Genomic DNA, 22104 nt, shown 5'->3' on the forward strand with positions numbered 1-22104 from the left:
AAGTGGTTATTTTGGCTCCGTTTTATTTCATGTATGTTTTCTGTCTCCTCTACCACCGTGCATGGGTGTGTCACTCCCACTTGTACAGCTTTTTAAATGTGTGTGGTATCATATCACACTCTGGTCTTAATACACCAGGAGATGGTAGAAGACAGTGTATTTGTCTGGTTTTTTTGCTATTGAAAAGGTTGGAAGTTTGCCTGAAAGCCAAATTGCGTGGCAGGAGATTACAAAACGTTTAGTTTCCAAATCTGATTTTTTCCCTTGTGAATTTTTCTTGCTTGCTCAAAGGCAAGATTTATCTTGAACAGCCCTGACTGAGGTGGTGCTCATAACCACACTGGAAAATGTCCTGTGGCTTGGAAGAGCAGCTGGTTGGAAGAAGGACAGTTTTTCAGGAGCAGTTAGGGTGCTTTTGGTTCTCACCCCATCTCACTTCATACTCGCACGCAAGCGTTGGTGGGCCGTGGTGACAGCGCGGTCTTGGCACCGCACATTTAACGAAGGTACTGATTAGTTGCTGCCCCACCGCAACGGATGGTTGCAGGTTGCTGTTGCAAATCTTGCATCGAAGAGATCATCTCTGTATTTTGTTTTGTGTCTAGGCGTCAAAATTTAGGCAAGAGTTTATGGCACTTCTGGAGCCATTGAACTGCTCTTGTGATGGTTATAAAAAATAAATAATTTTAAAAATCCAAGGAAAGTAAAGAAAGGCCAAACCCTAACACATTACTGTGTGTTGTCCAGTGTATTAACTCAGTATTGTCCTTCCGCAATAGTCTGGCATCATGTATGTGGACAGAAATGTGAACTCTCCCCTCGGAAGTAACTAAGAATAAGTGAAATTTCTGAAAGGCGGTTTTACTCCTGTCTAAAATTGGAAGCATGAAGTGGAAGGTTAATAAGACGAGAACTCTGTGAACCTCGTGGTTACGCTCGCATTTAGCCACCCAACTGAGGAGGGGTGAGGGAGCCGAGCCAAAACCATCACAGAGAGTCCAATCAGATCACTGTAGGCATTCTTGTTTTCAAAGTTGGTAGGAAATGGTTTTCTTAGGAAAAAATGGAATTTTTTTTTTTTTTATTTTTTTTACTTTAGGAGCCAGTTTTCTGATCTCCAGTTAAGGTGATGAACTTGTACTGGCCTAGAATTTCGGGTCTCTATTTCACTATTTTTCATGAGCTGTAGTTCGTACATTTGTTGGCAAATTGTATGTTTTTGCAATCCTGCATGCCTCTTGCTTTTAAGGAAAGAAAGGAAGAAAGAAGGAAGCTATGTTACATTTAAATGCTCTTTAGATCCCTTTGCATATGCTTTTGCATATTCTTGACCGATCTTGCTTTGTTTTATGTGTTTGTAGCATTTTTCTTACACTTTGTGCAATCATTAGCATTAATGGGGATTTGCGAGTGTAACAAGAGAACATACCCCAGAGTGTATTACTTAATTTCCCTTTGAAGTGGAATGAAGTTGTCCAATTGGCCATATGCTGTGATTTGCCATTGTTACGAGTAGTTTTTGACTCCTTGTAGAGTAGGTTAATCTTTCCTAGGGAGCCTACGATTAATTATGTTGGATTGTATATGGCATAGATAGATAGGTGCCACCTTTAAAAGTGCCAGTAAGTTTCTGAGGCACCTTTTCTAAGCCAGGAGCAAGAGGTGCACAATATAAATGCACAAGAACCATTTGCCCTTGCAAAAATTGTGCACTCACATGATTAGTGAGGCATAGTATTAAATTATTTGAGCTTTGTGCATAAATATATACCGAGAGAAGCCTTGTAACTGGGGATTTTGAGTATAGTTTTCTTCTTTATGGACCAAATACTCTGCTGTAGATCAGGCTAAGAGTATTTCGGTGGAGCCTGCCCAGGCATAGCAGCTGAAGAGCTAGTCCTCCTTGCATGTGTGTTGCACTGTCCCACACCCAAAGAAATGCCTCCTCATGTTTTATGGGTGGACTTTGCAGCTTGATTGGAAATAGAAACACAGTAAACAGCAACTGTGTCTCAGAAATATCCCCAGCAACACAAACTGTCGCTATTTCAGCTTCTTTCCAAGGCCCCTTTTTGGGGGGCTGATCTGCAGCTATATTACAAGCACTGTAACATAAGCTGCAGCAATGACCCTGGAAAATCTGGTACGGCTAACAAATATCTGCAAAACCTTGTTTGTATGTGTGTGCTTACGTTTAAGATGCAAACTTGTATCTGAGTGTGTTTGGCTCCCTGCAGTATATAGCTGCAGAGCTATTTCTAAGATCTTGGAAGAGATGGGTTTGTAGTCTGATATTTTTTTTACTGTGTTTTTCTCACTCTGATGTTTATTAACATCTTCCCTGATGTCCAGTTACAAGGGATGGGCACATAAAAGTTTACATGGAAATACATTTCTCTGTAAGTGCTCTCTCCTTGTGATTTCTTTGCAGCTTTAAACCAAAACCAGTTCCATCCTGTTTCATCCTGTACCCCTCAGACCTGATAGAGAGGAAGGGATATTTCGCTTTCATCTAAAATCCACCTTGTCCTTTCCATTTTCCACTTTTGTTTGCTTGTTGATTTGAAGTAGTGGGTATGACGAGCAGTCAAAGCCCTGTTGGGAGCCCACTGCCAGGGAGAGCATCCCGGCTCACCCTTGGGATAGCAGGAGGCACAGCCCTGACTCCTGCTTTTTATTCCTACTTTTCCCCTCTGAACACACTGGCACATCCGAAAGTCTCCTTGCTGACCACTAGTGACTTGAAGCACTGAAACAGGAGCTTAGAGTCAAAGCTGACTATTTTCTCTTCTGCTTCACTCTGCCTGAGCTGGGACCTGTAGCCAGGCTCTCTGGATGCGGTTCAGTGCATTCGGGGACATGCTGGACATGAAAGATTTGCCTGTTTGCTAAAAGAGCTGCCAGCGCCTGCAGCAGCCGGCAACGCTTTGGGCCGGTTGTGTTTTCCTGGGCAAAGAGCAAAAAGAGGGCAGATGGGAATATGGAGGGCATCACGTTAGACTGAGCTGAGAAAGGTGGAAGGGCTGAGCTGCGATGCTGATTCTGTGTCCCTGGGGCCAAGAGATGTGTGTGTGGGAGAGCAATGCACCTCCATCTTCTTGCTCCCACCCCTTTTTCTTAATGGTTTTGTGATGCTCTGAGTTTGGAGACACACCTGCAAGCCAGCCGCCTTGCAAGGGCTTGATGGTAGACAGGAATTTTGTCGGGAGTTTGTTTATATCCTTTCTTGTCCAACTTAACTTTAAAGAGCAAGCTAACAAGGTGCTGTAATAATTGTTTCAAAGCAGTTTTGGAAGAGCAGCTCTGTTGTAATTGTTTTAGTTTTGCTGCACAGCCGCCCCCTGACCTGCCTCATTTTTTCTAGTTTAATTCTGTCCCCTGCCACAGCTAGACTGTGTAGGGCAGACCTTCACGTCTTTAACCAAGGCGTTTAAAACTGATGAGCAGTTTTGGAGTGCCTAGCTTACGGGCACTGAGATTCCAGAATAAATAGATGGATTTTGGGCAAAGTCCTTGTTCTTCGTAGCAGATTCTGCTAGTTGGGTTTGCTTTGGTTTGGTTTGCAAAGGTTTGACAGGGAATGTCTTTTTCTACCTTTCTAAGGGTCTTTGTCCTGCCTCTAAAAGACAAATGTACCAAATACTGCAGTAAAAACAGGCCCTACCCAGAATTACTTGTCTGGTTCCTTTCCCCGGTGGAGCTTTTACCCTCTGCAATGCAAATAGTATGTTTGCAACACTGGATATCTTAGCTTGAATATAGGATGTTTTAAAAAAATAGTTTGATACCATGTGTGCTGGTTAGCCAAAAAAAAAAACATTAAAAAAACCCAGTTTGGATGTAACTGTGTAAATTGAGCTGAAGGACTGGTTCTTGTTTATTCTCCTACCCCATCCCATTAAGGCCCGTCGGCTGATACGGTGCTGTGCTGGAGCTCCAGCAGGTCCTGGGGTAGTTTGAGAGGAAAATATGGGAGTTGCACTAAACCACCTGAGAGGGAATTACTGCCAGTACAGCCAACAGCCGCATTTAACCTTTGGTATGTCATCGTAACACGCAATGTTTTAGGAGTGTTAATTGTTATTTTGGGTACCCTAAGGAGGGAACGTGTACTGTCAGCTGTTGTGGAAACAAATCAAAAGACAGCCCTTACCCTAACCAGTACAAAAGGAAACATGTTTTCTGCTTAATTTCTACTAAAAAGGAAATTATTTTGAAGAACACTTTTTTTTTTTCCTGTTGTCACATTGTATTTCCCTTCATCCTCCTTTCCCAGAATCTTCTGTGTATCTAAATCCATTAAAATAATGGTAGCTGGGAAGGAAAGAGTAGGGCCAGGAGTTAGGTGCCAAGTGGATATTTACAGCTGCCCTCCTCCAAGCATCCTGTTTTCTTCAACACTGAGTCTCTTCTCCATGAATCAGACCTTTTGTAGATGAAAGAACCTCTCTGAAATGTCCAAGGTTGAGGAAGTTTTTGTGTGCGTGAATATGGGTGTACACCTCTGTACATGTCTGTCAAAACTGTGACTTTTGTGATTATTATTAACATTTTGTCTTTCATGGTTATTTTGCACTACTCTCCAGTGATTTCTTTCTAAAAGGCTTTTGTTGTGAACCATTAATGTCGGTGGGCTCGGCCACTGCTTCCGTGTGGTGCAGAGGAGTGGGAAGAGGGTATGACTTTGCAGAAACATAGGGTTACCTCCAACCACAGAAATCAGGCTGTAAAAATGATGAATATATCTCTTCTGTCATCCATAGATCCGACAGTTTTGTATAACTTATGAATTAAACATCTGGGAGGTGTATATTTTTCCCCCCTTTCACAGTCACCAAAACCGAGGCAGATAAGCCATGGAAATAATTTTCAGTCACCCAGTAATGTTGCAGCAAGTTTTGGGAGCAGATCCCTGGAATGTCTCTCAACAGAAATGGCAGAATTGCCATTAGCATTAGTGAGATCAAGGTGGCAGCCGGTGCTATGCCTTAACCACAAGACTTTAACCTTCAACTCCATGCAAAACAGACAGGACCTTTACTGCAGAGGTCTCATTGGAAAGATCCCGACAAAGTAAACAGCGTGACACTTAATTTATCTACCCCAGAAACATGAAGGGCTCAGTCGACCTGATGGGATCTGTGGTTCCAGGGAGTCTAGGTATTTAAAACCCGATGCTCAGCCTGCTAAGCCATCCCCTGCAGCTTTCCTTAGTGCATAAGATAGAAAAAATCTCCTGTCCTGCACAACAGATATTAAATTGGATACTCTTTCACCCTGCCACGATAAGAAACGCGGCAGAGAGATGCAGGAAAATGGAATGCTGCTTAGAAAGAAAATATATGTGAATCTAACATAAAAATTGGTGAGATAGGAGGATTTTCAGTGCTAGTAGCAATACCCTCCCCAATGAGTTGCTGAAAATTCAACTCTCCCTGTAGTTTTTGCACTGGATTGTGAATAAAAATGGTTGTGATTGATGAAGCGTTTGGTGTCTCACTGTAAGTTGGTCAAGAGGGACTTCTAAATCACCCAAATGAAATATTGCATTATCATGAACAGTAATATGTAACTGTTAAGTATGCCGTTGCTTATCATAAGCTCAAGCTCCTTTGGAGATCTACCCAGCAAGGAACCTTTGTGAGCATTGGAGCAGAGAGCCTCCGCATGGCCCGGCAGTGCCACGGGGCTGTGCCCGTCCCCTCTCAGGTGGGACACACCGATTTTGGAAGGACCGTTCTGCTGCACTCCAGGCGTTGCCTGCATCCTCACAGGGAGCGGGCAGGTCAGTTGAGGCAACAGGGTCAGAGGGGGTTGCTTTTGGGTTTTTAGAGAAGCTGGAAGAAGGAAAAGGCAATATGCCTTTGTTTCCTGAAGGGCATGGACCCATTAGTCAGTTGCAGAAAGCCTTAGGTGATAAATTACTCCCTTCTGTATGGGGCTCTTTACATAGTTTTATTGCATATTGGGGGTTTATTGTATAAAGCTTTTTACCAGTTCTATGCATAGGATAGAATACAAGAAAACAAAGTTGATGTTTCATGGGGAACCAGCAACATAGCATTAAAAAAAGAAAAAAAGTAATTTCTAGTTTCTTTACTGACACCAAGAGAGAGTCCAATGTTATTCCTATTTAAAAAAAAAAAAAAAAAGAAAAGACTCCTAGAGTAGAGTGACCTACACTGCCTGTCGAAAAGCCCTGCTGTTCCCAATACAACTAAATGCCAACCCTGTTGGGTTGAAGTTTTCTGTGTCCAGAACTTTCCACAAAGACCTTGCAGCTGTTTCTCAAAAAAGGATTAGAGAAACGGATGCTGCCCTGGCTATGCAAAAACACACTTCATGCTGGTTAGCCAATAAGCATTAGGATTTTCCATGTTTTGGGGCTAAAATGTGGAAATGGGCAGGGAGGTCACACTGAAGTCAGGGGTTTTGCTTTGGACATAGCTGCACAACTTGATCTCAGGTTGGCCAAGCTACAGGTCTCCAAAAATGTTCCAAACTGCACTAAACCCTCTAGTTCCTCTGTAATGGACAAAAAATGTATACACCAGCCTCCCCCCCCCCCCCCCCCCCCCAAAAAAAAAAAAAGTGACATGCTCAGGTAGTCATGGTTCATTTCTCTCTCTGGCCTCCTTGTCCCTGTCTGCTCATTTTCCTGCTGCCTGAGCTGGTGATGTCTCCTCTATTCAAATCGGGTGACTTCCTCTACCCCTGCCTGCCGGTGGGGGTCAGAGAGGAGGAGGGAAGGAGGGAAGAGGCAGTAGGTGGGGAATGGTGCCACACACCTACCTCCCACTGAAGTCTTTTACCTGCTTGTCCTCATGTCTGTGCTCCAATGCATGGGAGCTTGGTGGCTTCTCGAAGAAGAGGTGGTCAGGATTGCTCACCATGGTAGATCAGTGATGTTCCCTGTCTCTGTTTTTAGGAGTGTCTTGGCAGTTTTGGGTTAAGCTTTTTGCCAGAATTTGGCCTGTGGCAGAATGCCCGACAAGGAAGAGTTCAGTGCAAATGGTTAATATTTGGCAAATTTATTAGTAACTGAAAACAAGGTCATTAAGATGGGACGTGTTGTGTTGGGTGGTGTTAGCGGTCGCACCTATAGGATACTGTTACGTGTGCACGCACGTGCACAGTGCTGGGAGGCTCTATACAAGTATGCATGTATCGTGTTACAAAATACTAATGTTTTAAGCAGTGTAAAGTTAGAGGAAAGCCTTCCATGTGTGTCAGAGGCTGGGACCCTGCTGGGGTGAAGCAATACTGCATGGGGGTTGGAGGAAGACGAAGGAGAAGCCCTTTGCTTGCGCTCATGTGGGATGCGCCACGCTGCTCACTCCCAAGCGAGCGTGAAGTCCTTCAACTTGGCTCCACGATGTCTCTAAGGTATGGAATAAACACGTCCTGCTCCTGACGGTTTCATTGCACGGTCAGGTCAGAAGGTTGATGTTCAGCAGTAGAGTAGAGGGAATTTTGTGGACACTAGCAAAAGCTGCTGTGGGAACTTGCAGCTGCACACCTTGGTTTTGCAGCCGGTGTTTTCGTGCTAACGCAGCGAGGCTCAGCAGCGCGGTGGCCTAACTGCGTGGCCGTGGCTGAGGAGCCTCCATTTGACAGCGTGCAGTATTTACAGCACAGAGCAGCCGGCCCTGCTGTTGATCGCCCCCCATCAATAGTAATCTTAACTCATGCACCTAAACTGAAACAGTCATTAAACTTTTATCTGAATAGGAAAGCTTCACGTTTTCTTGACAGAACAGATTCCGTGGCTGCTAATTTATTACTGCAATTTAAGAAACAGACGTCTGTCTGACATGTGCCATGTAGTTCAGTAGGTCACTAGTGACATCATACTTAAAATCGTTATCTTTGCAAACTGTGCATTTCGGGTAAAAGCTTTTATTTATAGTGAGTCATTAAAATTGAGACCTGATATTTACTTTTCCTCTGATTAGGTTAAAGAGTGAATATGAGCAAAAAGTACCCTCCTGTTACCACCAAGCAGTTTACAAACTGTGCTATTCACATGCAGCCTTTTTAAAGGAATTATGTTAAACCATTATGGGCTTAAATGCTATGTGTTAGTTAATACATTTGTGTTTTCACTGCTAAGACTGGATTCAACACTGATTGATGTCACAAGGGGTATATTTTATTTCTTCCTGCTCCCTTATAGGTTCTCGTCCTCATCATGGAGCAGGTAAAGCCTGTGGTCCGTGCTGGAAGTGCTAGCTTTGCAGAGAAGTGCTGCGTTACCAGGATTATGAGGCTTTTGGAGGGGTTGGTGGGTTGCCTCCGCCAGTCTGAGGTTGTGGTACCAGGAGGACTGAGGCAGCCCAGGTTCTTGTCGACGTGTGAGCATTTTGCTGGGCTAAATTTTGAATCATCTTGTTGCCCAGCCCCTGACCTGATGCGTGATTTAGTCAAGGCAGGAGACTGCTAACGCAGTAAGGTGCTTCTCTGTAGAGCATGAGCCGCTGTAAGCCACATATGAGGTCCCCAAAGGATGCACTAAGCTGCATCGTAGGATGTCATTCACCAAATCGCCCATCATCCGCTGAGCCAGAAAACCTACTGCCCATGTCTTATGGGGCAACTCAGACCTAAAGAGCCAGAGACAACAGCCGTCTTCAAGGATCAAGTTTTTGGGGTGTCCATGAACTCTTCTCCCACGTTCCCACATCCTCCCCTACTGCCATCTTATCTCTGATGTCAAATGCCCCTACCTGCAGCCACACTGAATGTGATATTCTGTGAGTGCTTAAAAATAGTGAACATGAGTGCTGGTAACTTTTCCGCACCCGGTTTCTCCGTGGAAGTACCAAGGTGGTATGGGGTTGCCCCCGGCCCAGCAGCATGGCCTCAGCAGGACCTGAGCCCCCTCTCCGGGGAACCCCCCTGCCAGGGGCTTCTCGCTTGGCTGCAGACTATGCCCCTCTTCGTGAAGGTTCATGAGGGGAGAGAAGAACCCTTCAGAATTGAGTGGCTGTTTAATAACTGTAATGAAAATGATTTTTGACCAAAAATTATATATTACCAGTTGGCTGAACTGCACAGTATACTTTCTTAATATTAGATGGGGCTGGGTTGTTTTTTTCCCCAGATCTTAACTGCTAAGATCAGTGGCCCATTTCAATTTTTATTGAAACAAATAAACCCAATAAAAACACTTATGCTGAGAGCTGAAGCTCCACAATAAAAAAAAAAAAAATTACTCTGTATTGAATTTATTGATTTATTTATTTACTCCAACTGGAAAATTGAGTATTGTGTTAATGTATTTTATAAGAATCACAGTGCTCGATGAAATGGCTAATTTATTTTAGCGTATACATAAATAGCTAGCAATTTTCAGTGAGATGGGCTAATGAAAATGATGCTATGAAATTGTCTATAGTATGAGGAGTGATGGAGTCAAGTTATTATTGGTTGAGTGCTACGACGTAGTGAACTGGCCATCATGTCTTTGAACTTTTGAACTGCTACTTGGTCGTGTGATTTATTGATTTTGATATCGGCGTGTTAAGTTAACTTTGTGTTTTTGTTGGGGGAGGTTGCACATGCGGCATAGATGAGTAACGCGCTGTGTAATTTTATAGATGTTTAGGTTAAACAAGATGGTTGAAAAATTTAAAGTGTGTTAACAGAGCAGGCTTACACCATGTGGAAAGGCAGAGAGAGATGCTTGTAGGTACCATTAGATGTCAACACTGATGTTCTGATTGCTGTGGATTAGCTGAGTACAAGCGAATTTGGCAGGGTAAGTGTGCATCATATTTGTCAGAGAAACGTTGCCTTTGTTCTAAATTAAGCGCGTGATCTCATAGCAACTTTGTTTGCCTATCTACCTTATACCTCTCCTCGCGGTGTATCTTATCACGCCGGTGCCTGGTACAGGCAGAGAGCATCAGCGATCTCTTTTTGTCAGCCCTTTCCAGAGGAGCACTCCATTTTGCCAGCCATTGAGCGGCGGAGGATGCTAACTGGTGGTGCAAGCAGTTCAGCAGCTTGTGTTGGACTGTTGCACCAGCGAGCTGCCCCGATCCGCTGTCACCAAGACGTGCAAACTTGTTTCATCTTCTAGCTGTAATTCCCTTGCAGGCTGGCTGCTAGTGCTGAGCCTCGGCACGCAGCGCTCGCCAGCAGCTGCCTCTTCCCTCGGTGCGAGGAGATGCTACACTTGTTGTTCTTGGTAATTTGCTTAGGACGTGGGATCGAGGTATTAAAATAATATTGTTCAACTGAAAGTGTTTTCCTACTGCAGAACTTTTTTGACTGTGCTGGTAGGGGAACCTTTGCATGGTGACTGCTCTGAGTTCTGTTTCTGATTAAACCGAATAACTTGACACCTGCATTTTACAATTTGCTTAAAGTGCTTTATCCTTTCAAAGCGATTTCAAAGCTTTAAAGCCACCAGACTTGCAGGGGTTTGCACAACTTAGCTCATCCCACTGGTTTGCTGCGATTGTGTAAAACGCGACTGGACTTCTCTAACCTACTTGCCCCCTCCTTTCAAAATGGCAATTTTAATGCCTATGCTCCCCATCCCCACTCACCCCCTCCTTCTGCTGGGGGTCTCAGAAACGCATGCGGGCATTATGGTATTTTGTTTTTCAATTATTAAACTGACATCTCTTTATTTGGATGTTTAAAAGCGCTCCCCGTCCCTCTGTGACCCAAAACATTTTCAGCAGTCTCGCATTGAGAAACTGGGAAGCTGGTACCACTTGCCTCTCCCCCTACCCCCTTCCCCCCCCCCCCCCTTTTTTTTGGTTTTTAAATTTTAAAAAAGATGGCCTGTTTAAGCCAGAAAACAAAACTAGTGGGAAAAGGCTAAAAACAGGACCGACACCAATACTATTAGCTGGAAAAAAAAAAAAATTTCCATTTCATTGCAACTATGTTATTGTTTACTTTGCCATACACATCCTAATATGGTTACCTCCCTGTCAAAGCGGCCGAGCCGGGCTGAGGGGCCCCCTCGGGGAGACGCTTCCAACTGCTGCTCAGACAATAAGAAACAAACGGCGCAACTCCACAAAAGGGCTGCCCGGAAAATAAGTGTCAAATAAATCCTGCAGAACTCTTCCTTCCCGGCACCCGGCCCCCCCCGTATGTAACCTGCGCGGTGCCCGGCGGGGCTGGGGGGCGGCGGGGCGCGCTGGACGCGGTCGTCTCCGTGGCTCTGCCCGCGGATCATCCCGCGAGTGGGGCCGGGGCGGGGGAACGGGGCGGGGGGGGGGGGGGGGGGGGCGCGGAGGGGCCCCGCGGCGGGACGGCTCCGCGCCCGCGCAGCGCCGCGCGCTGCCAGGTGCCGCCGGCGGAGCCCCCCGGGCCGCCCCGCTGCGCGGCGGCGGCGGCTCCCGCGGCGGTGCCGGTTGTTATCTGCAGCGCCAGAACAAAGGTAGGTTGTTCAACTCCGCGCTCCGGGGGAGGGACAAGTTATTTTTGGAGGGTTGTCTTCCCAGTGCATGACTGGTTGACCTAAAAGGAGAAGGGAAGGGAAGGGAAAAAAAAAAAAATCAAACCACCAAACCCCTCGGCGGAGTCGAGGAGCGAGCGGGCGTGCAGGGGAGCAGCTTTGTGGAGCGTAGTTTTATTTTTATGCAACTTAAAGAAGCCGGATCCCCCTCCCCCCCTTCCCTCCCCCCGTAAAATGCCCTGCTATTTCCAGAAAATTGGCGTTGCTAAAATATTTTAATCTGTGTACTCTATTTTATTATTTTAAATATTGATTTTTTTTTTTGCATTTGTGATTTTATGTGCACATATTCCTCTTAGCAGCTATGAATTTCTATGAATTCTAAATAAGCTTTTCTAAGGATGAAACGTGAGGGGTATTTTTACACGAGGATTTAAACTTTTCGGTTGACATAATCTGAAGGTACCGCAGCCTTTTCTGTGACTGTCCAAGTGCTTTCGTGCCCTGCGAGGAGTTATCACATTTCTTAAACCATCCCTTTATGTCATCTTTTTTCTTTCCTCTTTTTTTTTTTTTTTAAAAAGCCTCTGTGTTATTCAGCTTCAGTCGATGCTTTTTTTTTTTCCCTGCAAACTGAAACGCTCTTAGGTTTTGCTGTGCTTCTCGGTTTGTTTTGAAAACGTAGGAAAATATTAATACAGAGGAGTAAAAAGAAACACTAGTGCGTCTTCCCTTCAGGGGAGTCGGCAAACCTGTCCGCTTTCACGCCAGGAAGTACAGAGATCAAATCCATAATTCAGTGCAAGAGCAAATGAATTCACGGTGATAGATACGATGGGTATTATGTAACTTAATAAGAAATACATTTTTGATCGTAGGAGCGGACACTGTGCTTGTAGGTATAAATATAAAATCTGAGTAAGTCGGTGGAAGAGCGCTTCTTCCAGCCTGTATTACGCAGCATTGTCTTCAATCCCTAATTCTTACAGGGTTTCAGAAGGGAAGCAGCTTCTTCCTAATTTGAGTATCATTCAAAAAATCTTTTAAATACCTGTTGTGTACTTGGTTGCTTTAATTGCCTCTCCCTCTTCCTGACTCTGCTGCCTGCCTTCCCCAGTTATTATGGGATCTCTAGATTTTTTTTTTTTTAAGTCTTAGTTCCAGAGCAAACCTGGATAGCTAAGCTTTTCTTTCCTTCTTTTTCTTTTTTTTTTTTTTTCCTCCTTAAAATATTATTTCTTATATATTACTGGAGATTTCTTTTCTCTGCCTTTTTATTTATTTTTCTGTTGAGCTGTGCAGCCTGACCTGTGCGAATCAGAAGCTCATTTTAAGACATAAGACCAAGTCAGATAATGGAAATAAACTTTTGTGCCCCCAAACTTTTATCCGATAAAAGTGGGATTTTTTCTTAAAAAAAAACCAAAAAAACCCCAACATTGCAGCTCAGTACTGGTAAACACAAATAAATGTGTTTTGTAAAATCAAAGGGTGTCTTTTAAACACATTTCTGGTTTTTGCTTTTTGGGCCATGTAGGGGATGATAGGAATTAGTAGCCTTTAATTAGACGTGGAGATATTCACATTTTACAGGGATTTATGTTAGAACATGGAATGGCGGGTGGCTTGTTTCCTCATTATGAATACTCCCTGCACATAATGAGGTTCATCATTAGTTGATGGAGTGAATTTGCCCTAGCTCTACCTTGAAAGGCACATAATTTACATACTACTTCAGAGCTTAGGCTTTAATGGATTCCTCGATGAATAAAATGAAAAGCTACTTTCTTTAAATTTTTGAACAGTGTTTTGATAATACGGATTTAATAAGACATTCAATTTCCTTGTTAAGTATATTTGAAAGTGCATTCCCAATTTCAGCACAAAATGTACTTCCCCATGTCGCTTCCCATAATATTGGGTAATACATAATCAAATATATCAGTGTAAACATTTTGGGGGACGTAGAGGGATTGTTTTACTCTGTGTGTGCAAGGTGGCACTGGGCTGCTCTGGCCTGGTACCCTTACGGTTCCTACCAGCCCCAAGTGTGCTAGAGCTCACCTCTACCGTTAAACTACCACAGAGCAGGCTTGCTCCCGTGTTAAAGCTCATTCTGCCTGAGGAGAGTTTTAACTGTATATTTATTGTATATATTTGCAGTGATGGATCTATGGAAATGTGTTGCTGGCTGTCAGGCTGACAGTGACAAACCCGCCGGTCCCACCTCCCTATTTATTTTAATGAGATGAGAACAGCAAAAACTTCTCTGGTGCAGTTCCACCTCTGAAACTGCTGCGTAGATATGATTAGATTAGAGTAAATTGAATTGTAGGCTGCCTAATGTGTTATCATGTCATCAGCTTACTCCAGCCCTGGTCTACAGCATAGAGTTAGCAAGACCACCTTCTTCTTCTTCTTCTTCTTCTTCTTCTTCTTCTTCTTCTTCTTCTTCTTCTTCTTCTTCTTCTTCCCTTCTCGTCCTCTCCACACGTGGGTGGGTGGGTGGGGGCTGCAGTGCTGTGCATGTCCCATGTGTGGGGCAGGTTGGGCACGGCCAGCACCTCTCCCCTCTGACACTTGCCAGTGCAGCGGTGGAGTCGGAGAGGCAAAAAATATGAAGTGAAGGCTTGTTTTGATAGAATATTTTATTACCTGAAAATGATGAGCATATATTAACATTAATAGAATAGTCTGTGTCGTTCTTTTTTAGGCAATTTACCTCCGCTGCAGACCTGTCTGCTTCAAAATCTTTCTCTGTTCTAAAACATATATTTGTTTAGGGAGTTTTCATTGAAGTGTACATGACAATTACAGCTGTTCATTAACAAAATTGGGTATTTGTTTTAAACTTTAACCAATCACTTTGATATGCTAATTATGGTGTAATTTAATTTGAGCCCTGTAATGATGATGCCGTTATTATGGACATAAATGATGCAGTTAAGCTGAGAGTAATCTCATTTGCATACTGTACATGCCAGTAAATTAAGCCCTTTCTTCGACTGCTTCAGCTTTAATTTTCCACTTCTTTTCACACAGCGCCTTTTCAGCCAGTCTCTTATAAGCCCACTTTGTAATAGTGCTGATGACTGTTTGATGTGGAGAGTTGCTGCACCACAATAATGCAAGACACAAGATGTAACATTTAAAGGATTCATTATCTTACTGAGTGTTGCTTTAAGAAGCTGGGATTCACAAGGGTGGAACTGTCCTCTCTGTGGAGGGGTGCGGGTCTTTCCAGAAACAAATGTAATCTTTATTTTTCCCCCTTTTTCTTGGTGTGCCCTAATAGTGGAAGGGTTTCAGTAAGGCCTTACGGTGTTTCTCAGGAACAAGCCAAAACACCATCATAGCCCTGTTGTACAACATAGAGGGTTTGACCTTCGCTGTAGGATATTCTGTGATGCTCCACTGTTGCAGAAAAGTTACTGGATACGATTTACAATATTGCAGAGGTGGGAGAGACCAGATTATTTCTCAGATTGGGTATGCGGGCTCCAAATCTACCTACGTGATGTACAGCGACGCAGAATTGAAGTCTGCATTATTGTTGGTTTTTTTTTTTTTTTCCCCATTCTGTTTAATCCCCGGGTTCGCCTTTTGTGGCCCCTGCATGAGTTGAACATAATATCGGGTTAATTTTGAATTTAAATTTAAAAAAAAGGCATTCATGCTTCGTTACGCCTGCCGATACTAGTGAAAACCTGGGTTTTGAAAGTATAAAGTCACCAACACCAAGCAAAAATGAACTGCATAAGTGCTGACTTAGATGGTTAATCTTTTCCAGTTTACCATGTTGTCATTGAGCTAAAGTATTCTCATAACACTGTGGCATACAAAGAAACCATGTGAAATAAACAGGGCTCTTTTTATAGCTGCTTACTATTATGGTTAGATATTTTCATAGTTTAATACCTCTGGAAGTAAAGCCCGTCTCAAGTTTTTAGCAGCAGTTGGCCTCTCAGAAAGCCATTGTTGTGTGGGTAACCAAGTTAACTAAAGATCATTATTAAAACCTTGCAATCCTTTCCTTACACAGGGTCCTATGACCAAAAATAGATTCTGCAGTTGCCCACAAACATGCAAGTTAATAACTTCCTGGGTGAATAGTGTAAAAACTGCTGACTTCCAAAGCGTGCACGTCACCCCTGCCTCCACCCCTTTATGGTACACAGCAAACAAGTGGGAGGGTCCGCCATTTACCAGCTGTCCAGCATTTAACAAGACATCAGTTTTTATGGTTCTTGCCCACACTTGGTCTCAGTTCTGCATTTCTCACATGCCATTTTTTTTCTAGCAGCCGTTCCATGGTAGCCTGACCATGCTGCAGCGAAGCACTGCCTGATGGCGATCTAACTGCCCCGCTGAACTTGTGCCCCCATTTCTGGGTCAAAAGCACAGTAGTCATTCCCAACCAACCTGCTGCTCTGGCCACTAACTATGCTGGCGTGTAGGATTTCAGTTCTCCTTGTATACCTCTTCTACGCGTGGCCAGTGCAAGGAAGAGCATCTGTGGAGACAAGTAGAAGCACAGAACACGCCATGGTTCTTGGCTTTCACAGAGCCCCTGCTTTTTACCCAAAACAGAAGAGTTTAGATGGTGACATATGCCAGCCAGTTCTTCAGGGTGGACTACACTGGAGTGCAATGTCAAATCTTGGGATCCACCTCTGAAACAAAATGTGCCCAGAAAAGGAAAGGCTTCCCTAGTTCCTTCTCTGAGGCTGTCAGCCTAGACATGGGATTTGTACATGAGCGCACATGGGAGACAAAAATCCAGCAACCATTTCCTTGCCCTTTGTGCTCAGAGCCCAAAGCTACTCAGGTTGCTGATGAAACCGGGTACAGGCTGACTCCACCCAAGGGCACAGGGAGAGAAAGGGTTTCTCGCAACACAAGGCAATGCAGACCAAGCTCTCCCCAGGAACTCCAGAAGGTCAGAAATACCCTAGTATAATGTTGGATAATTTATGCCTTTAAAGCTCATGAAAAGAGAGTTCTTGACTTCATCTATTTTAGCAGTTTCCCTATGGTTCAACTCTTTCTCTTTCTTCTAAAGGTAATGTACGTGTTGCTTTAGGATGTTGTAGGCTGCAAAGGTATTGTGTCTTCAGCTTCTGTAGGAATGAGTATGCTCAGCATCTCTCCCTTGGGTCATGGAGAGATTTCTGGCCCAAGCAGACAGATGATGGTAGAATGGCCTGAGAGGTGGGGTAAGAGAATCTCTTTGGTGCTTTTCAGTGTTTTGTCAATGTAACGGTGCTACAGTGTGCTGTGCAGAAACTTCAGTGTTAATCTTCTTGGGAGATAAAAATATTTCTTCCAAAGTGATTTCAATACCTTGCCCTTAAAGAAGCTGTGTTGTAAGAGTTGTCTTCATAAAGGATGTTTCAGACATAGTTTTTCCTACCCTCTTTGTCCTGATGAAACACATACCCTTCCTCCCCTCACAGGACCTTATGAGTTTATTCTGGATAAAGAAACTCGTTTATGAAGAAGATTTTCCCTCTATCATCCTCCCTCTTTAATCTGATCCTGGATTGCAATTTTCACTAAGTTTCTCCTTCCACGCTTTCCAACCCATGAACCTTTTCAACCCAATCAGGTGGGAAATTAAAAGTGATACTAGTTCAGACGATGTACTGCGCAGCCCAGTTTGAGCGTTTCTGTGTAATTCAGGATTCCTGATTTCAGAGGAGTTTTTCACGTTGGGTAATGGTAGCTCTCTGCAGAAAGTTATTTCGGGGAGTTTTGAGCTTCATGGGAGATGGACTTCTCCTTTTACAGCTTTGTTTACAAACAGCTTTGTTCTTACCGTTTTCCAGCAAAACAAGTGTTTCTTCACAGAAATACTTTTGGTTGAGAGCAAAGCTACTGAACCTCTCTCTAGAATTATAACTATGTAGATTAAAGAGTAATTTATCATATGCTAATATACTTATCCCGTCAAAGTCATGGGCGTCAAGACATAGAAACAAAAATAGACCTCTGATCTCTATCTCTGTAATGCTTTTCAGCATGAAGTCTCTTACTGGTATCCAGAAAAAAACCTCTAGGAATTTGTGATTGTATTTACCAAAAGCTAAGGAGAACCGTTGTCTGTTACTGAAATTACCCAAGTGCCAAGCTGTTGCCCTTCCATGTCTGACTGAACCAAGGTGACTGCAAGTTTTGGAGTGTGAAGATTCCTTTTCCCATGCTTGTCAGTTTGTTCCTATTTGTAAACACATCTTTTCATGGCTGTAGATGGTGGACAGATATCTGTGATGAGAAACCCTGGAAAGTATCCACAGGTGCTTTGCTTTTCCAGCATGAGAGACCCTCCTAGCAGTTCCCAGTGGCAGGCGGCTGGCTCAGCCGGAGAGAATCTTGGAAAGGGTGAGGGTCTGGAACTCCGGGTGAGTCTGCCTGTTGCTACTGGTCCTGAGCGTACACAAAATACAATAGTACAAGTCAAGTAGCTGTTAGGGTTTCTTCAGTCTATAAGACTTTAGTTCTTTTGGCTGCACATGTCCTCTTCCAGCATCAGTTTTTCCTGTGACTGGAGAATATGAATGTCTGTCTAAACTGGCTGAGTGGACAAAGCAATGTGATGAAATCGCATTGAACAAACATGCTTCAAGCAGAAGAGTAAAGTCTATCAGGCAAAGCCATTAGTAAAAGGACTTGGGATAAACCACACTCTCAGCCCCTTCCCTTGCTCCCGTTATCCCTGTACCACCTGGGGACTATATGGAGCAGCAGTGTAAGTATGCACACGCTGCATGGTCACTGGCTCTTCCCTGCGATGTATGCCTGCTTCAGGTGTGAGTCTTCAGCTCTGGGTGTGTTGAATTTGGCTTTGCGTTGGCTTCTCCTCCAAATAAAACACTTACCCTAAGGATGGCTTTTCAAAAGACCATGTTCTTTTTCCAAAGAACTGCAAATTCTTGAGCTGGGCTGCTTATGTAGTTTCCTGAGACCATCACTTTGAGGAAGCTGACTGAAACAAATGCTGCTTTCAGGTGCATGGCCTAAATCAAAAGGAGCTCTGTTTGAGTTCTCTTAAGTTGGTCAGGGTTTTACCATTATTAACAACCATATGGTCCCAGGCAATGGTCTTCTGTTTTGCATGGGGGAAGGGCAGTGTCTACTGGCCCTGTGCTCTTCTGCTGCAGGATACAGCGTGCAAGGGGCAGCCACAGGCAAGGAGGGTTTCTTGATGTGGCTCCTGATGCATGCTTGGTGGCCAAGGCCAGAGGTATCAGAGATGGGGCAGCCAGTCTTGTCCTTGCACAGATGCCTGCGTGAGAGAGACCGACCTGGAGGCAGCCTGCCAGCTGGGGAGACTTGCCTGTTTCTTTGCAAACAGAGTTCACCCTTGGACTTTGGGAGGAACAAGAAGGCTATGTAAGAAAAGTTTCCTAGGCTTCACTGAGCTAAGGCTTGCAGTGTACGTTCAGCAAAGCTTAGAGACCCATAGTTCAGCTCTTCCAGCTGTGGGACGTTTCTTGTGTTCATTGGGGTCTCGTTTTGCAAAGACAAGATTGAATCTGGGTGGATGTGCTACAGCTGGATGAAGGAAGCCAATACGAAGGAATGAGCAGTCTTTTCCAGCGAATGAGGAGCTTTACATTGCTTTTACAATGAAACAAATATAAAAAGGAAGAATGAAATGATAATAAGCTAAATTGGTGCCAAATGTACGGGATTCCATGTGTGTGCAGTAAAGGGAAACCCAGCTCCTGTAGTTTTCCCTTGGAAAATGACTCATTCTGTATTTAGAACCCATGTGCAGGATGACCATATAAATGTGGTTAAACGGCATAGGACTCTGATCAAAGGGGCAAATAAAATAGGAAATAAAATTATTGTTACCATTTCAGATCTTATAGCCAGGGAGAATTTTAGCAGCTAGATGGAGAAAAAGCCTTAACATTAAGAGAAGAAAAGAAGAAAACCTCCAGATTTCAGCTTGTTGGGCTCTATAGAAAGAGTTGAAAAATAAAGATATATTTCCTAGAACCTCTGAATTCCTAAATAAATAATAATTAGAGGGGCTGTGGACAACTTAATCGTTGCCTGAGCTGAATCGCAGCAGAAACTGAATTACCAACTTCTGCACAGGAAAATTTACCAAAGTTGGAGCTGTAGCTGGGTTATTTTCACCAAATGTCCAGCACATATGCTGCGCTTGCTTTTATTGTTCACCGTTATGGTGTCATGTCTCGCTAGATTGTGCTTTGCTACACACCTCCACCCCCTAACAAACTGGCCCTATATATGCATGTAGGCAGAATATATGGAATTAAGCTGTGTGACAGTGAACTTCTGGGTTTTTTTATATGCTTGACAAATGTTTTTTAAACATGGTATAAATACATTGTACAGTAGAATTGGAGTGTTTGAGGGGCACGTTTTACTCCCAGAAGAAATGTGTGTATTTTGGCTTCATATTCTTATGTATTTTTTTTCCCCTACAAGAAATATTTAATATTTTAATGACACCTATGTTTAGATAATACAGGTTTGGACGGTATTCTCCTCTGTATGTTGTAGAGTTCCTACCAACACGCCTGGACAAACCTCACCACCTAAAACCCTCAGGCCAGATTTTGGCATTCGGTGTCCTCAGAGGGAGGGATTGTAGCTGTTAATCCTGTAATAGTCAGATTCTTCAAGGTAGCATCTTCTGTCCTCCCACGGGTTAGATTCTCAGTTTTACCTGACAGCGTGAATATTTCTCTTCAAAGGCAACGTAAACCCTTCTGCAGGCTCTGCTCATCCTCGCTTCCCCTCACTGGGTCTTGCCCCGGGCACTTGTCTTGTTCCTCGGCCTTTTTGCCGTAGCCATCTTCTTCCTTTCTGGTTCCTTGGAGAAAACACTGTATTTGTACGGGTCCGTCCCTCCTAAACCCATTCCCTGTGGTCTGCCTGCCTTGCTGCAGATGCCTCTCTGGAGGAAGGGCGAGGGCAGCCAGGCTGATCCCATTGCTCTTCAAGATCGCGAGGTCGTGCATTCAGTCCCCTTGCAGAAACGCCAAAGCCTATTTAGAGTCAGATGTGTAAATATTCTGCTCAAAAATAATAATTAAAAAAAAAAAAAAATCTCGTGGCTGAGTTCTCTGGAGGAATGGGAACGTCAGTGGGCACTGGCTCTCACCTGTTTTGATAAGGCGTTTTCAGCAGGTGTTTATAACCTCTAGATATTTGGGCTAAAAATAGCTTCCCCATCCTGTTCCCTTCCCGCCGGTGGGCAAGTGGCTCAGAGGCATGGCAAGGGACAGTTACGTTAGCTAGCGACCGGTAAACGCTTCAATACATGCTTGGCCACATCACACCCCTCCATGTGTTAAACTCTCTGATGAACGGGGGCTTTCGTCTCCCTGCGGCCTCTGAGCTCCAGTAGTAACAGCTCATCTACTTTATAGAGCTGTTGTAAGCCCTAATTAACTAGTGGTTGTGCAGCACTTAGTATCCCTCAGATATATGGGCCTAAGAAATGCTGCGAGCTTTTGTTTTTCACCTACAGGGTAGAAGCTCTCCATCCCCCCATGCAGCCGAAGCTCCAGCTGCGTTTCAGCGTGGCATCGCACCTGAAGGCTATGGGCTTTGTAACGCACTGGGGTGAACTTTGCTTGCATGAGAGGCTTTGATATGTTAGAACACCCCCTCCAGAAAACTGCAGGAAAAACTTTTCGTTTCATTAGTATTTGGGGTGGAAATACGCTGTAGATTAATCCTCTTTGGAAAGAGATTAAGAAATGTTCTCTCCTCCTCCCTCCTCATGTAAGAGTAGGTAATGTTTATTCTTTCTTTATTAACTACAGACGTCAGAGAAAAAGGACTGTTGCCCTTTGATTTTATTTACAAGGCAAAAGTGAAAACTTGTTTGATCGTATCATAGCTGTTTAGCTTCAGCGTAAGAGTGGAAGGGAACCTGTTTCCAGGTCCTATCATGTCTAAATATAATTTTTCTTCTATTTAGTTATCTCTGAATTTTAAATGCAGCATCCTTGGCCTTACTTATTTGTCAGGTTGAGTGAAATTGCTTCATGCTCTGCTTACGGAAATAAGCTATTTAAAATGAAATTGTCTCTGAGAACTAAGGAATTTTTGTGGCTGTCGACTTTGGAGTCCTGACTTTCACAGAAATGATCCATTATGGAGCAAAAGCTGTTCTGAAAACTTGCTTTTGCTTTTCAGTGAGGCAAGAGGAGGTCTGGGGTTTGATAGGCTCTTGTTAACAGTTGTGTTCTTGGGCAAGACAGGTTTTTTTCTTGTTTCTTGCAGACCTCTCCTAATAAGGTATGACTTGCTGCAAATAGAGGATTACTCACATGAGTTTTACTGCGTGCAGCCAACGTGCTCACCTGAGCCATCCGTGCTCAAAATTTTCTATGATGTTCAGTTGCGAAAGTGAAGACCTCCAGCAGCTGTATGCCCTGCTGTAGCGATGCCAGTTGTGAAAACACTCATTTTTCAGGGATCTCTTTGAAAACGTTATTTGTTAACAGAATAAATGAGTAGTTTTCAGCTGCCCACTGATTGCTGCTAGGAGAGTAGTATGTCAGTTTTGGGTTTATTTGGTGATCTTTTTGCTGCTGAGTTTCACTCACTGTTTTGTGATACAAAGCTGTTTCTGGATATACTATTGCTTAAATCCTAGATGTGGTTATGTGAGCACAGCAAACTGAAGA

At 43.8% G+C, this 22104-nt stretch overlaps 1 protein-coding gene across 17 annotated transcripts in view; it reads left to right on the plus strand.

Moving 5' to 3' along the window:
- The window catches only part of FOXP1 (forkhead box P1), a 392035-nt gene that overhangs the window by 179144 nt on the left and 190787 nt on the right, over positions 1 to 22104 (plus strand). Inside the window, exon 1 of one of the 17 annotated variants that reach the window (XM_075514044.1) lies at positions 10990 to 11112. The exons of the other annotated variants lie outside the window; for them this stretch is intronic. The gene's annotated coding sequence lies outside the window, so the exon portion shown is untranslated. Of the gene's footprint in view, positions 1 to 10989; positions 11113 to 22104 lie in introns of those variants that run through there. 17 annotated transcript variants of the gene reach the window in all.

This window comes from Mycteria americana, chromosome 11 (genome assembly GCF_035582795.1).
Source record: "Mycteria americana isolate JAX WOST 10 ecotype Jacksonville Zoo and Gardens chromosome 11, USCA_MyAme_1.0, whole genome shotgun sequence".
Lineage (NCBI taxonomy): Eukaryota > Metazoa > Chordata > Aves > Ciconiiformes > Ciconiidae > Mycteria > Mycteria americana.